At 38.7% G+C, this 15,028-nt stretch overlaps 1 non-coding gene across 1 annotated transcript; it reads right to left on the bottom strand.

Annotated features, from left to right (window-relative positions):
- Positions 1–14,221: 14,221 nt before the first annotated feature.
- Positions 14,222–14,324, bottom strand: LOC117199213 (U6 spliceosomal RNA). The gene has a single exon (XR_004480415.1). It is a non-coding gene; the product is annotated as a U6 spliceosomal RNA (small nuclear RNA).
- Positions 14,325–15,028: the final 704 nt, after the last annotated feature.

Raw genomic sequence — 15,028 nt, 5'->3', positions numbered from 1 at the left:
AATAAATATCATTATTAATAATTATAATTTTAAGTGCAAACACAATTTATGATGGATAAAATATGTAGCCATAATGCTGTTTCTCAAATAAAATATGTCTGGTGTTTCACACAATTGAACTGAAACAAATATTTGTACTACATTGGCAGCCCACTGGGAAGTTGAGGGAATGAATAAGATGTGAACTGAATATTCCCTTTACCCCTCTCATTACCCTTCCCATGCTCCAGTACTTATAGTTTATCCTTCATCCTTAGTATAGATTTCATATGTGCTACCAAAATCTTTTCTCCTTGAAAACTGAGTACATCTATATTATATAGAGAAAACATTATTTGAAATCTTAACGTAACTCCCACTCTCCCCAGAAGATGCTTGTGCTTCTCTGATTGATAAATCAATCCAGCTCTTTAGCTGTGTTAATTGGACATGGTGCCAAAGGGAAATCTGGAAAAGCCTGGAAGAGACAACAGGGATTTTCATTGGAAAGGCAGAGTTATTGGTAGGAGGGAAAATATCCAGAAAGGATAAAGGAATCCAGAAAAAATGGAGACAGGGAGCCTGTTGGGAGAAATCTTGAAAGCTTGGGATGGGTTGAAAAAGATTTTGTGAGTAGCTGCCATATATGGAATACATAGAAAGAATGATGAAGGAAAGAAAGAGGATTTTAAGAAGTCTGGCTCTGCATTGAAAATGTAATTTACTCCTGGCCTCTTTTTAGGAGAATACAGTAAAGATGTCAATTACATTCCAATTATTGTGGCTGCTGGGTAGGGCTGTCTTTTTTTTCCTCATGCAATACTAAGGAGAGATGGGTCCTCAGAATGACTTTATAAAGTTTAACTTTGATAAAGCATTTAAGCCATTCTGGCATTTTTTTGTGCCATAAAATGCTTTGTTTCTCCAGGCATCCTTTAAGACATTTCTTCCAGCTATAAAATAAATAAGTAACGAGATGTATTGTACAGCATAGAGCATATACTCAATAATATCATAATATCCCTATATGGTGACAGATGGTAACTAGATTTACCATGGGGATCATTTTGCAATGTGTAAAAATATGAAATCACTATGTTGTACACCTGGAACTAATATCATATGTCAATTATAACTCAATAATAAAAAGGAGATTTCTTCAGTGTTGAGGAGAAATAGCTAAAAATCCAAGGTCTTTCAAGTTAGACAAATCTGGGTTTGAATCCTAACTCCTCACTTGCTAGCTTGTCTCCTAGGACAAGTTATGTCGCCTCAGTAAGCTTCAATTTCCTCATCGTAACATGGGGTTAAGAGTACCTACCCTGTAGGACTGTTGTAATCACTGAAATAAAGGGACATCTAGAAGAAAACCTTGAAAGGATTGGGCTTCATCAGCCTGAGTCCCTTTAGGAAACAGATGGTCCATTCAAAGTAGGAAAATTTGAGGAAAGTGTGGTAGCAGGACTATTTTAAAAATGTATATGCAAAGTGTAGGAAAACCACAAAAGATAATGCAATACTCCATTTACAATAGCCAAAACATGGAAGCAACCCATCAACAGATGAATGGATAAAGATGTAGTGTATATATATATATATATATGTATGTATATGTATATATATATACTACAGATGAATGGGTAAAGATGTAGTGTGTGTGTGTGTATATATATATATATACACACACACACACACACACACACACACATACACGCAATGGACTATTACTCAGCCTTAAAAAGAATGTAATAATGCCATTTGCAGCAACATGGATGGACCTAGAGATTATTGTACTAAGAAAAACAAATATCATATGATATCACTTATATGTGGAATCTAAAAAATGATACAAATCAGCTTATTTACAAAACTGAAACAGACACACAGACAGAAAACAAACTTATTGTTACCGAAGGGGAAAAGCAGGAGGTGGAATGGGGTGGGATGGGTGGGATAAATTAGGAGTTTGGGATGAACAGATACACACTACTGTATATAAAATAGACAAACCACAAGGACCTACTGTAGAGCATGGGGAACTATGTTCAATATCTTGTAATAACCTATAATGGAAAATAATTTGAAAAAGAATATATATATGTATATGTGTAACTGAATCACTTTGCTGTACACCTGAAACAAACACAACACTATAAATCAACTCTACTTCAATAAAAAAATAAGATAGTGCATTACTCTAGGGATACCAGCTCCAGGCCTGAAAGTCTGGGTAAAAGCAGTGTTTCCTGGGACTTGGAGACGGAGAAGGCTGTGCCGAGGGAGCTGCCAGAGAGGTGCTGAGACCTCCATGAGAGATATTGCCAGCCCTTGGCAACAACTGGGGGCCTGGGAAATGAACAGAGTAGCTTCCCTCCCTCCCTCTTGCTTTCTCTCCCTCTAATTCCTTCAGAATTCTCTAGTGGCCAAACCCAACTTGAATCCATTTGGTAAGAGAGTCCATTAAGGTCACAGGAAGTGATCTGGGGAGCAGAGTAGAGAAAGATGGAGAGTGGATCTGGGGGCAAATGGAACATGCCCAGCATGCTCAGTAAGCATATTTCCTTTCTTTTTCTCTTTTGGAGACTGTAAACAAGAAGGTGTCTTTCCCTTGGAAGAATAAGCATACAGTAGAGCTGCCACTAGCCTCTGAAAGACTGTGCCTTATATGTGAGTTCTATAGATTATGACACCTCACAGACATAGCTCTGGAGTTGGAAACAAACACATATTAATCTTTATTTAAAGGACAATGGGAGAAGCACAGATGGTCTAGTGATTGATTCTCCAAGAGAGTGAATGATGCAAATAATCTGATATTCTGGTCAGACAAAAACAGGAGCTCTTGTTTCAATAGTGGCTTTTCAAGTTTGCCTCTTGGCATGAAGCTAACTCTGGCAGAGGGTATCGTATAAACAGGGCACATGCCTAAGCATGTAAGCCAGTCACTACTTGTTGGATACATTTTCACCCTCTAGCCCATGACCCACAGTTAGCTGACAAAGCTGATGGCAAGGCATCTTTTCAGAGAATGTGTTATGGACCACTTAGATCTTTTCAAAATTTGTAAATGAGTTGAAGGTCACCTTTGAAAAAGAGTGCTTTGTCATCACTGGTGCAGCAGATCTTTGATTCACTCCACTTGTAAGCCTTCTGACCTTCGGGTAAATAACTCTTCTCCTGTCAACACATAAATAAGTAAATAATCCTTCTCCTTTGCCTCTCATAGTGTGCTCAATGGTGGCCCCCCAAAAGATATATCCATGTCTTAATCCCCAGAACCTGGGCAGGTTACCTTATTTGGCAAAAGGGTCTTTGTAGATGTAATTAAGGTAAAAGATACTGAGATGAGAAGATCATTCTGGATTATCTGGGTGGGCCCTACATCCAATGCTGAGTATCCTTATAGGAGATATGCAGAGGGCAGGCACAATGAGAAGTCTATGTAAAGATGGAGGAAGAGATTTGTGTGATATGTGGCCACAAGCTGAGAATGCCAGCAATCACTGGAAGCTGGAAGAGACATGGAATGGATCCTCCCTTAGAGCCTTTGGAGGGAGTATGACCCCTTGTTGTGGACTTTTGGCCTCCAGCATTGTGACAGAATAAATTTCCATTTTTGCAAGCTAACAAGTTTGTGGTAGTTGTTACAGTAGCCCTGGAAACAAATACATTTCTTGTGAAACCATCTGTGCTGACACCTTGATTACTAAGCAGATTGAGTCTTAGCAGCCTGGAAAATTACAGAAATAATGCAGAGAGAGAACATCTTAGAATATATATTTCTGACGATTATGAGAAGCCATCTCAAATCCAGGGAAGTTGTGCTATCTAAATTACACCTTAAGCACTTGCAATGAAACTGCATTAAGTTGAAAGAGAGGCAGAAGAAAGAGCATTGGTGGAAGGAATCAAGTGTCCTGGATTCTATTACTGGCTTTATTATTCACTGGCTATTCGACCTTTGAAAAGTCATTCAAATAGTCCAAACCTAGATTTTCTTATCTCTAAAATACTTGTCCCACCTACTTTACAGTGTTGGCAAGAAGGTTAAATTATACAAGGTGCTCTGAAATAGTAGAGTGCTATCCATTAAACTGAAAAGTAGTATATGATACATTTACTTATTCATAATATAAATACGATATGTACTTGCTCAGCTAAATTAGATCCTATAACTCAGAATTTGCCATGATTGGGAAAAGGGATACATAGGAGTCAGGAAATCAGGGTTTTCATCTTGGCTCTAAAGACTAAAGAGCCAAGTAGTCTTGGACAACGTATTGAACCTTTTAGAGACACAGTTTTCATAATTGTTAAGTGAAGGAGTTTGACTGGATGATCTCTAACGTTGCTCCCATATCTCTCATTCTATAGAATTTTAAGAAAATTATGATTAGCAAGATGGTTCTCTCCCTTGGTGAATTTTTTTCTTCTCATGGATTACATTTTCACTAAATTCTGTCAATCCTGAACTTGTCTGCTGAGCTTCAGATTTATATAACCAAGGATCTGGATGTCACACATAATATCAGCTGAGAAACTCTGAATGTAAAGGAAAGGAAAAACAAAATTTACTTACACAAGAAAAAAAAGAAAGAAAGAAGAAAAAGGAAAATAGAACTTATTGGCTCACTTAATTGGAAAGTCTATGAATAGAGTTAGTTTTAGCTACAGCTAGATTTATGGCTTAAATAATGTCATCTAGATTTACTTTCTTTCTACCTCTCAGTTCTGTTTTGCACAGGGCGGGCTGGCTCCATTCTGCAACTTCACATGGTATAATAGCGCTGTTGCATTATCTCTTAATTACAAGTATCAAGGAAAAATAAAAGTATTTTCCCAGATGCATAACAAGAATCTCTTTGCATCTCACTGGCTCTGATTGGCTAAAATGTCCATCTCTGAACCAGTCACCATGTTAAGAAGAAATTCAGTGTGCTGACTGGCTTAGATCTGGGTCATGTGATTCATTGCTAAACCAGAGATATAGTCCCATTGTACCAGTTGATTATAACATTCCAGTAATTTTCTGAGTTGGTTGTTAAACTGTTGGGAGCATTAAATTTGAAAAGGTGGGAGTATTCACACTACAAACTAGGGCTTTATTTGTTTACTTATTTTGGAGAGATCATTTACCAGCACATCACTGGTTACGGCCCTGCCCTGTCCAAGCAGAGTGGGTGAGGATAGGATCACCTTGTAAAAATGAGGCTGTTAACAAAATAAGACAAAAATAAATGCTGCAGTGGCAAGAAAAAAAAAACAAAACCAAAAACCTACCACTATTCATTCACTAAAACTGGAAGCTCAAACTCAAAATATCTAATGCTGAATTTTCTCTTTCTCCTCAATCTGCTTTGTCTCATGGATTTTCCATCTTGATTGGTAACCATTACTCCAATCAGACACTCAAGTCTAAAATATGACATTTAATTTTTGAATGTTTTTATTTCTTTCATAATACAATTTTGCCTCCTTAGCATTTTTTAAACCCATCTCATCCTCTGTTGCTACAAGTCACTTAGACTTGTTTGATCTCTCTTTGGGATATTTCAGGACTCTTCTAATTTGTCTGCAGACCTTCAGTCTTACCTTTCTCAAATCTATCCAGCGTATCACCAGCAGGGTGATCTATCTAAAGTATGTCTGACCCAATTATTACTTCTTCCTAAATTTCTTTCCATTGCATAATAGATAAGGTCTGTGATGGCTTTCAACATGTTCACAAATTCTTCTCCCTTTAAGAGATGGAGCTTAATTCTCTGGCTTTGAGTATGGGCTCAATGAATAGAATATAACAGAAGTGATGGTGTGTGGCTTCCATGACTAGGTCATAAAAGGAGTTGCAGTTTCTTCCTTGCCCTCTCTCTTGGATGACCCACTCTAGGGGAAGCCAGCTATCATTTTGTGAGAACACTCAAGCAGCACTGTGGAGGGGTCCATGTAGCAAAAAACTGAGGCCTCCTGCCAGCAACTATCTTGGAAGCGGAAGAGTTTGAACGACTACAGTCCAGTCTGATGTGGTGACTGCAGCCTCATGAGAGATTCTGAACCAGAACCACCTAGGTCACTCCTGAATTCCTAACCCACTGGAACTGTGAGAAAGCAACTGATTATTATTTTAAGCTGTTAAATTTTGAGCGTAGCAACAGGTCATTTGGTCTCAGCTTAACACTTTATTTTTCCTCCATCACTGAACTTACACTTTACAAAACCATATGGGTTTGTCTTCCTCATTATAGTCTGAGCTTCCTGAGGGCAGGTACTGTAATTCCGAGCTCACTGCTGTATCCCTGAGCAGTAGATTGTATTGCTATTTCACAAAGATGGCTGCAACAATATCTCCTATTTCAAGTATTCTTCTAGAACCTTGTCACTTCCCCATCCAGAGGTGGATTCCCTGTCTCCTCCCTTTGAAACTGGATGGAACTTTGTGACTGTCTCAAACAGTAGAGCTGAAGGGATGATATGTTATTTCCAAAGGTAGGTCATAGAAATGCCATGCACATTTGCTTCTCTCCTTTAGACCCTTGCTGTTGGAATCCAACCACTGTGCTGTGGGGAAACTCAAACAATCTGTAGAAATGCCCACAGGGAGAGGAAGCATGGGCCCCATCTCACAGTGGGAGCCAAGCTCCCAGGCGACAGCCAGTGCTAACTAGCCATGGGAGTGAACCGTCCTGGAAGTCAATCTTCCAGCCACTAGTTGAGTCTACCAAGCCAGTGTCACGTGGATCAGAGATGAGCTGCCCCTGCTGAGCTCTGCTCAAATTGCAGCTTTGTGAGGAAGATAAATGACTGTGATTGTTTTAAGCCACTAAGTTTTAGGATAATCTGCTATGCAGCAGTATGTAACGGGAACATCCAGCACAGTATCTGTGACATCACAGGCATTTGACAAGCATTTGTAAACTGATTGAAGATCCTAGTTTCCTTATACAGCTACTTTCTGGGCACATTAGTACACGTGTCTTTCTTTAAACAAATCTTGAACTCATCTGACTCAAGATTTGTGTTCAAGCTGTTCCTTCTGCTATGAATTGCCTCCCTACTTTCCGTATACATTTACCTGCTCAAGTCTTATGCTTCTGAAAAAATGCTGTTGAAACTTCCTTTCCTCCCTTCCTTGCATCCTTTTAATAACTATGTCGTGAATGTCTACTATAAGCCCAGGATATCATATGGAGCAATATAGGCAAAATCCCCATCTTCCTGGAGTTTTACATTTCAGTGGGAATCCAGTCAACAAATAAATATGTCATTAAAAATTATAGAGTGTATTAGCACCTTAAAGGAATTAAACAGTGTGCAGTAATAGAAAAAAACAGGGCGGGTGGGAGGGGCAGGAGGAATGGGGTCCTATTTTAAATGAAGTGTCTTGGGAAGATCTCTTTAAGGAGGTGATATTTGAGATCTGAACAATAAGGAGGAACAAGTCTGGAAGAAAAGACCATGGCATCCTGGGCAGAGAAAACAGCAAGTGCAAAGCCATGAGATGAGATCAAAAATGTTTTCTGTTGGATAAAATAAAGGAGGCATTTGTGGCTGCAGGATAATGAGTGGAGAGAAGACATTGACTAGATGAAGTGGGAAAAATAAGCAGACACCAGATCACGTATACGTAGAGTCACGGAAAGGAATTTAGATTTAATTCTAAATACAAATGATATTTACTGGAGGACTTTAAAGTGGGGGAGTGCCACAGTCGGATTTGCATTTTAAGCTTACCCTTGCTGTTGTGCAGATAATGGATTTTAGGTTGGCAGGAAGGGGTTCAGGGAGATCAGTAGGGAAACCAAACTGAACATGAGATGGTGGTACTTTGGGTTAAGGTGGTAGCAGTAGATAGATAGATAAAAATGATGTATTGGGATAAAATTCGTGGCTATAACTTATAGGACTTGTTGGGGACTCAAAGAAAAGGAAAGGAAAAGAGGATTTCCGGCTTTGGTAAAGGGTTTGTACTTTATTGTAAAGCAGTAAGGAGCCATGAGTGGGTTAGCAGGGCAGTGCATACTCCACTTTCTTTCTTCAAGAAGCCTCTCTAGATGCCTCCTGATAGAATTAATCTCTCTCTTTTCTGGGTATTTATTCATAGTTTTGATTCTCACAGGGAATGTAGCATAAAGTATGGATTAAAAGCGTAAGGAATTTTGGGGGCTGAATTGATATGAGTTGATCTGGGTTCCACCACTACTTTATGTGAGGTGTAAGACTTGGAGAAGCCCATTCATCTCTGTAGCCTCAACTTCTCCAAATGTGGGTAGCATCTATGTTACAGGCTTGTTGGGTTCATTAAATGAAACTCTGGAAGAGAAAGATATACTTCAGAAAGGATAGGGAGAAGACCTAGATTTACATTAACTTTAAATTCACTTAATAACTAACTCTATCTAACATTTGTGGAGCACCTACCCCGTGCCTGATACTAGGTGTTTTACTTTTCATAACAACCTTGTGATTTAGCTACTTTTGTCATCCTCCTTTACAAACAGGCACAAAGAGCTTAAAAATGTACCCAAGGTCCTGCTGTAACACTTAACTTGTATAGATTTGTCTTTCTATATCCCTATTTCTCCCCATTTCTCTCAGATAACAGGGAGTGTGTGTGTCTTGCTCACAACTTTCTTCCTTATCTCTGACACATGGCAGAAAGTAACTTCATGTATGCTGAGTGAGTGAACTTTCAGGCATTGACTCACATGTCAAAGTTGACAAGACAGAGGTCAGAGTTATGGGGTCTTGACAAGAAAAAGGTCAGAGTTATGGGGTACTGGTTTTACTTGAGTGGGTCCACCCAGATGAGCTGGGGAGAGTCCTGAGCCAGACTAGCTTTGAAAGCTGATCAGATCCATGATGAGATCAGATCCTCATGTGGTCAGATCAGATCCCCCCCTGCTGCCTCATCTACAGTACAATGATAATGTGCCTAATTTACTTGTGCTGTTTTGTTTCAGAAATGTAGCAATGGCACAATACAACCTTTATTAACAAGACTACTGAGGGAATGGCGTATTCCGACTACTCAGGCAGAGATGAAAGCACCTTTGTTTAAACCCTTTTGGAAAATCTCTATAAGATGTAGTGGCTGCTGTTTCGCCTTAGGAAGGACTGTGCAGTGAATATGATTTGTGTCTTGAAGTTGAAAAGCTGCTGATCCTCCTGTCTTACAGTGGTCTCCGTGCTTTATTCTAAATATGATTATTTCGCAGAGGAGAAGGTGGGAGGAGATTGGGCTAAACATATTCTTAGATGAGGCACTACCTTGAGATGCTTATTTTAAAATAACATTATGATATGGGCTTATGTTCCTTCAGAATTGACACTGTCCCTTAAAAAATAGAGTGATGGAAAAAGGGAAAATTAATGAAAGATTCTGTTCCAAGTCTTTAAGTCTTCCTGTAAATATCAGCTTAATTTCTCCCATAAGAAGACTGTAAAATGATGTTTACTTGTCAGAACTGGGCTTGCTCTGTGCGGTTTAGTATATGTAACATTTTCCCCCTGGTCTGTAGGGTACAAAAGAAGACAAAGAGGTAGTCACAGATGAGGGAAGAGTCGAGAAGGACTGTTTTATATCCTTTAAAGGGAGTCTTGAGTGGATTTACCAGGAGAGCAAAGTGCCCTGCGATAGAAGGGGACAAGGTGTGATTTTAGCAGGCACTGAGAAGGTCTTTCTGCCAAAAATAGACCCACCTGCTTGTGGATGTGTGGCATTCCTTTGACTGGAGACAATGCCAGAGAGGCCAGCTGTTCCCTCAGATACTCCTCCCACAGTCTGGCTGAGACCTGAAATTCCAGCATTGAGCTTAAGGCTAAATTTTCCTCCACAATCTACCCTAAAGCATGTGCTTCTCACTTCCTCCCCTTCCTTCTCACTCTAAAACAAAGATGTTACCAGCTATTTACACCGAAGTATGAATTATATAGATTTGTGCAAAGAACAGAAATTATGGAAGCGGGAGAATCCTTGGTTCCCTCCTCCCCACTTAACTCTGTGACTTTTGGTCAAGTCCTTAACTACTTATGCAGTAATTTCTTTTTCTATAAAATAAGACTAAGCCAAACCAACTGGACTCTTGGGAGGGCAAAATAAGACAAATGTAGAGAACCAATTAGCAAAAAGCTAGAAACAACCCAAATGTCTATCGAAGGGAGGCTAGTTAAATAAACTTTGGAGCATCCACACAATGCCATATTATGTAGCTGTGAAAAGGAATCAGGAAGACCTCTGCGTTGTAATATAGAGTGACGGCTGAGACATATTGTTAAGTAACAAAAACAAAATGCATCACGGTGTTTGCACAATGCTATAGTTTAGATAAGAAAGGAGGAGACATAGTAAATACATACTTATTTATAATTTCAGTAGCTGGATAAACCAAAAATTAATTAAAAATGGGATGGAAAGAACACGGAATTAGAGGATATGGAGGGGACATAGACTTCTCTATGAAATTTATTTTGTTTTTTTGACTTTGGAATCATGTAAATATTTTACATAATTAAAAACAAAGTTAAATCAAAGAGAAAAGCAACCAAAACACAACAAGCCCTAAAACTTTAAAATAAACTGGAAAAAAGTGAACTTAACTTTATATCAATTCTGTGGCATAACCATCTCAAGAATTATTTCAACTGATTTTAAAAGACATATTTCGATTTTACATTCCTAGGGAGATATATCCTAAGGACAAAAAAAAGTATAAAGATCTCTTACATAAATGTTCTATGAAACAGATACAGACAGACATAGAGAACAGACTTGTGGTTGCCAATGGGGAGGGGAGGTGAGGGAGGGATGGATTGGGAGTTTGGGGTTAGTAGATGAAAACTATTATATAGAGAATGGATAAACAACAAGGTCCTACTGTATAGCACAGGGAACTATATTCAATATCTTGTGATAACCATAATGGAAAAGAATATGGAAGAATGTATATGTATATATAACTGATCACTTTGCTGTACAGTAGAAATTAACACAACATTGTAAAGCAACTATACTTCAATAAAATAAATTTTAAAAAAAGATCTTTTAGATTGAATTCTTTCAGCTAGTTGTTAGTGGTAATATTCACATTATTATTTTAAATACCATTATATAGAGAGCAAGATAAAGCAACGAAGAAATTAAGTTAATACACTTAGGAGATAAGGTTTTCAGAGTAAAAAAAGACAAACAAAATACAAGAATTGAAGTAAAAATTCTGTAATCTTTGATTTGAATTAGAAATATCAGTATTTATGATTTATTTTTCTCTTTCTAAAAACTACAAATTTCCTAGTCCTGTCCACTGAAAAGGCCTAGAAGCATGACCAACTCAGTTTAAATGATCACTCTGGGTACCCAGAATGTAAAATCTAAGTACCACTTCCATCTTAAAGGGAACAGGGCTCCTTAGAAAAATGCCTAATTTTACTTCTGGGGAAGAAAGTGTTTGAGATGAATTAGGGGTATATTATTATGCCCCAGAGCAAGATTATATGAGCCAACTTGAAGGCTTTCCCACTGGCCAAATTTGGGAAGAATGTAAAAACAAATAATGATTACAACACTTTGAAACACATCAAGTATGTAAAATCAACAAGTTAGTTTGGAGGTTGTGTGGGCACCAGCTCACTATTCTGAAAATAGACAAATAGACGGTAAGAAAGAAGCATCTACCCCGCCTCTTTTGTTTCAGGTAATTCAACAATTGTTGAGAGAACATTCTTTATTGGATAATTGTAGCTAATAAATGCAGGAGGAATGATAGGTTTAAAAAAAAAATCTCCATTCTTGGTGGAGATCGTTCTGCAACATACAAATGTATCAATTCAACAGGCAGCCACCTTAAACTTACAGAATGTTATATGTCAATTAAATCTCTATAAAGCTGGACATTTAAAAAAAACCCTCCATTCTGATGACTCCATCCTAGTCATCAAAGTCTGCCAAAACAATTAAGCGAAGACCTATGAGAAACTTTACGATGGAAGTGGCCATGTGATGCTCAAAACAAAACAAATAGCAAGCAGTTTTATTACTACAACAGACAAGGTTGTAGCACAGAAATGGCTGTCTCTAAACACAGACATGAGCTGCCCAATCATCGTGGGTGGTGGTAGGGAACAGTTGCAGGCTGTGGTCTCAGTTTGGCAGCGGGTAGGACCCACGTTTCTCCACCTCCCACTCTTCTGTTTCTTTCCGTCAGCGGAACCGGATGGAGAACCACCTATCGGAGGAGAGGGGCAGGTGCCTGCGCTGAATTCAGAGCCCTCAGCAGCTGGTGTTATCTCCTCTCACTTTGCCACGTCTTGCCCTGGAGGATGAAAGAGTCTTGGTCTTGGACCCTGCATTTCTTTTTCCTTGTTTTTTACAGTCTTTATTGAATTTGTTGCAATATTGCTTCTGTTTTATGTTTTGGTTTTTTTGGCTGGGAGGCCTGTGGGATCTTAGCTCCGCGGACCAGGGATCCAACCCATAACCCCTGCTTGTAACATGCTGTCCTCGGGAGTATCAGGTGAGTTGATGGAATTCAAGTGTTTAGCACATCCAATGCCTGGAGAGCTTTCCCAAGGCGAGAGACAACTTGTGGATCTCTTCATTCAGAGAGAATAGGAGCCAGGGGTTGTGTCCTTGCTTCTACATAGGCTTTATTTGCATACTCCTTTCTCTCTCAGAGGGACAATTGTGATTGGTCAATTAGAGCAGAACGCTGGCTAAGAGAACTCAGCCCAAATCAGTGAAACAGCAGTTACTGATTTTGATCTTTTGGATAAATCACTTTTTCTCTTTTTACACTGGCTGTTTTTCTTCTTCAAGCGGGCCTTATTTTATTTCGTTCCAGCTTTACTTTTGAAAATGTCTCCCTTCTCCTCTTGTAACATCGTCCTTGGTTCCACTCAAAGGGAGCAAACTTAAGTCTTGTTAAGTCTATACATGTTAAAATGTTACTTAGGTAACATTTCACCAAATGTATCCTTGAGTTACCTAAAATCATTACTTACCTAATCTTAAAGCAGATGCATGATCTACTGCAAGGCCATATTTGCTACAGTACTTTCTTTATACCTCCAGTATCACTTGAATAGTCAAAGGCCTGTGATACAGCAATGGAAGAACACTTTGACAGCATTCTGTTCTTCAGGGGATATTGTTCTGTTGTTCTTTGGAATCCTCACATACTGAATACCCAGGGGGCATTTTTTTCCAAATGGGCTATCAGATGGGGAACAATGGAGAAAAATGAAAATTGAAGCCTATTGAAAGACTATTTCGTGTGACTCACCTTCCACGCTTTACTTTCCCAAGTGTGGACCCGGCTCTGCCTTAAAAAAAAAAAAAAAAAAAAAAATCAGTCCCAGCCTGGACTACGCAGTTATTTGCCAACTGCTGTCATCTAATGGTGATATGTAGTAATGCAGGATGAAGTAAAGACCTGGGGTGATTTTCTGTTCCCTGGAATACGGGTAGACTTAGACTTACTGATTATATGATGTCATTTAAAGGGTGATAGGAGAGCTGCAAACTCCCTAAACACCATTTGTACCTACTGATTGGTGCCAGGTAGATCAACATTGGGCTTTGATTTTCTAGCTCTGCATTTTGAGCCCATTATCTTTGGGAAGAATAACCCTGTGTCAATGGGATGCTAACATATCCCCTAGGGGCTCATATAAGCTGAAGACAGTAAGTTTCCTTCATGGCAGGTGCTAGAGTAGGATCAATACCCACCAATTCCTGAGGAAACAACCTCAACAGTCCCACATGTCACCAATATATTTTTCCTCTCTCTACTTTGGACAAATAATGTCACCTGCTATATCAGTAAACAAAGGATGTCATGACCATGAAGACATCAGCCCCTGAAGCTGCCCTGACTGCACTACATGGGCACCTACTACGTGCTAAGGACTTTGTGTATACCATCTCTAATCCTCAAAACAATTTTTATTCCACTTTAGTATGAAGACTCCAAAAACTCCGATTAAATGCATTGACTACAAACACAGTGTGTTATGTTGCATAGCTGTTATTTATCTTAGTTATGTTTATTTTACTAAAGAAGCCTGTCAGTTTCCTGCATTTAATGTCATTAATTGGGGGAAGGGGATCCAATTGCTCCCCCCACCCAACTTACCCAATTTTTTTCTTTTATTGAAGTCTAGTTCATTTACAATGTTGTGTTAGCTTAAGGTGTACAGCAAAGTGATTCAGTTATACATATGTATATATATCTATTATTTTTCAGATTCTAAAAATATGGAACACTTCATGAACGTGCGTGTTGTCTTTGCTCAGGGGCCATGCTAATCTTCTCTGTACTGTTCCAATTTCAGTATATGTGCTGCTGAAGCGAGCCTCTAACATATGTTCTTTCAATTAAACCTATCCCTTCTAAAAGAAACTCAAATACTATTTCCTCTCTGCTTAATGCTGATGTCTGGGTAGATCAGATGTTTTCTTCAGATGATACTCTGTGTCTTTTGTGGGGATCTTGCCCACTTTCCATGGGGAAAAAAGTGAAAGCTTGGTTCCTTTTTGAGTCCAGAGTGGGATAAGTACCTTAGTTTAGACTAGTATAAGACATAAATTAATATATTACATATATTATCTTGCCATAACCAAAGATTTCCAGTTTTCTCCTTTGCTGAAATTCTTTAAAGTCAAATCCTTTTAAAGTGAAATCCTTTGGTTCCCCTTTGAGGTGTGACTTCTACTGCAAATGTCCTCGAGAGAGGGAATACATTGTCATAGCTGTAGTGTCAATGTTGTTTAAATCTAAAAACTAACAGCTCTTTATTTGACAAAAGGTTTGATTTTGGGTTGATCAATGGGGCAAAATGCTAGACATGGGGATGAACTAGATTTCCCATTATTTGGTCATATTAATCATGGACATTTTTGTTCCCTGGAAGCTATTCGTTTCCTTATTATGCAAAATTCTGCAACCCTTTCCTCCAAACCTTAAAATCAAACATGTTGTCTGACATTGGTTTTTGTTCCCCGCTCAAATGCCAGGGACGGTCTGAGATATAGTGTTTGAACGTCAAAGTGTTGGTT

The sequence above is a fragment of the Orcinus orca genome, chromosome 13, assembly GCF_937001465.1.
Source record: "Orcinus orca chromosome 13, mOrcOrc1.1, whole genome shotgun sequence".
NCBI classification, from domain to species: domain Eukaryota; kingdom Metazoa; phylum Chordata; class Mammalia; order Artiodactyla; family Delphinidae; genus Orcinus; species Orcinus orca.
Note: the sequence above shows the minus strand (reverse complement) of the source record. Positions and strands in the feature narration are given on the sequence as shown.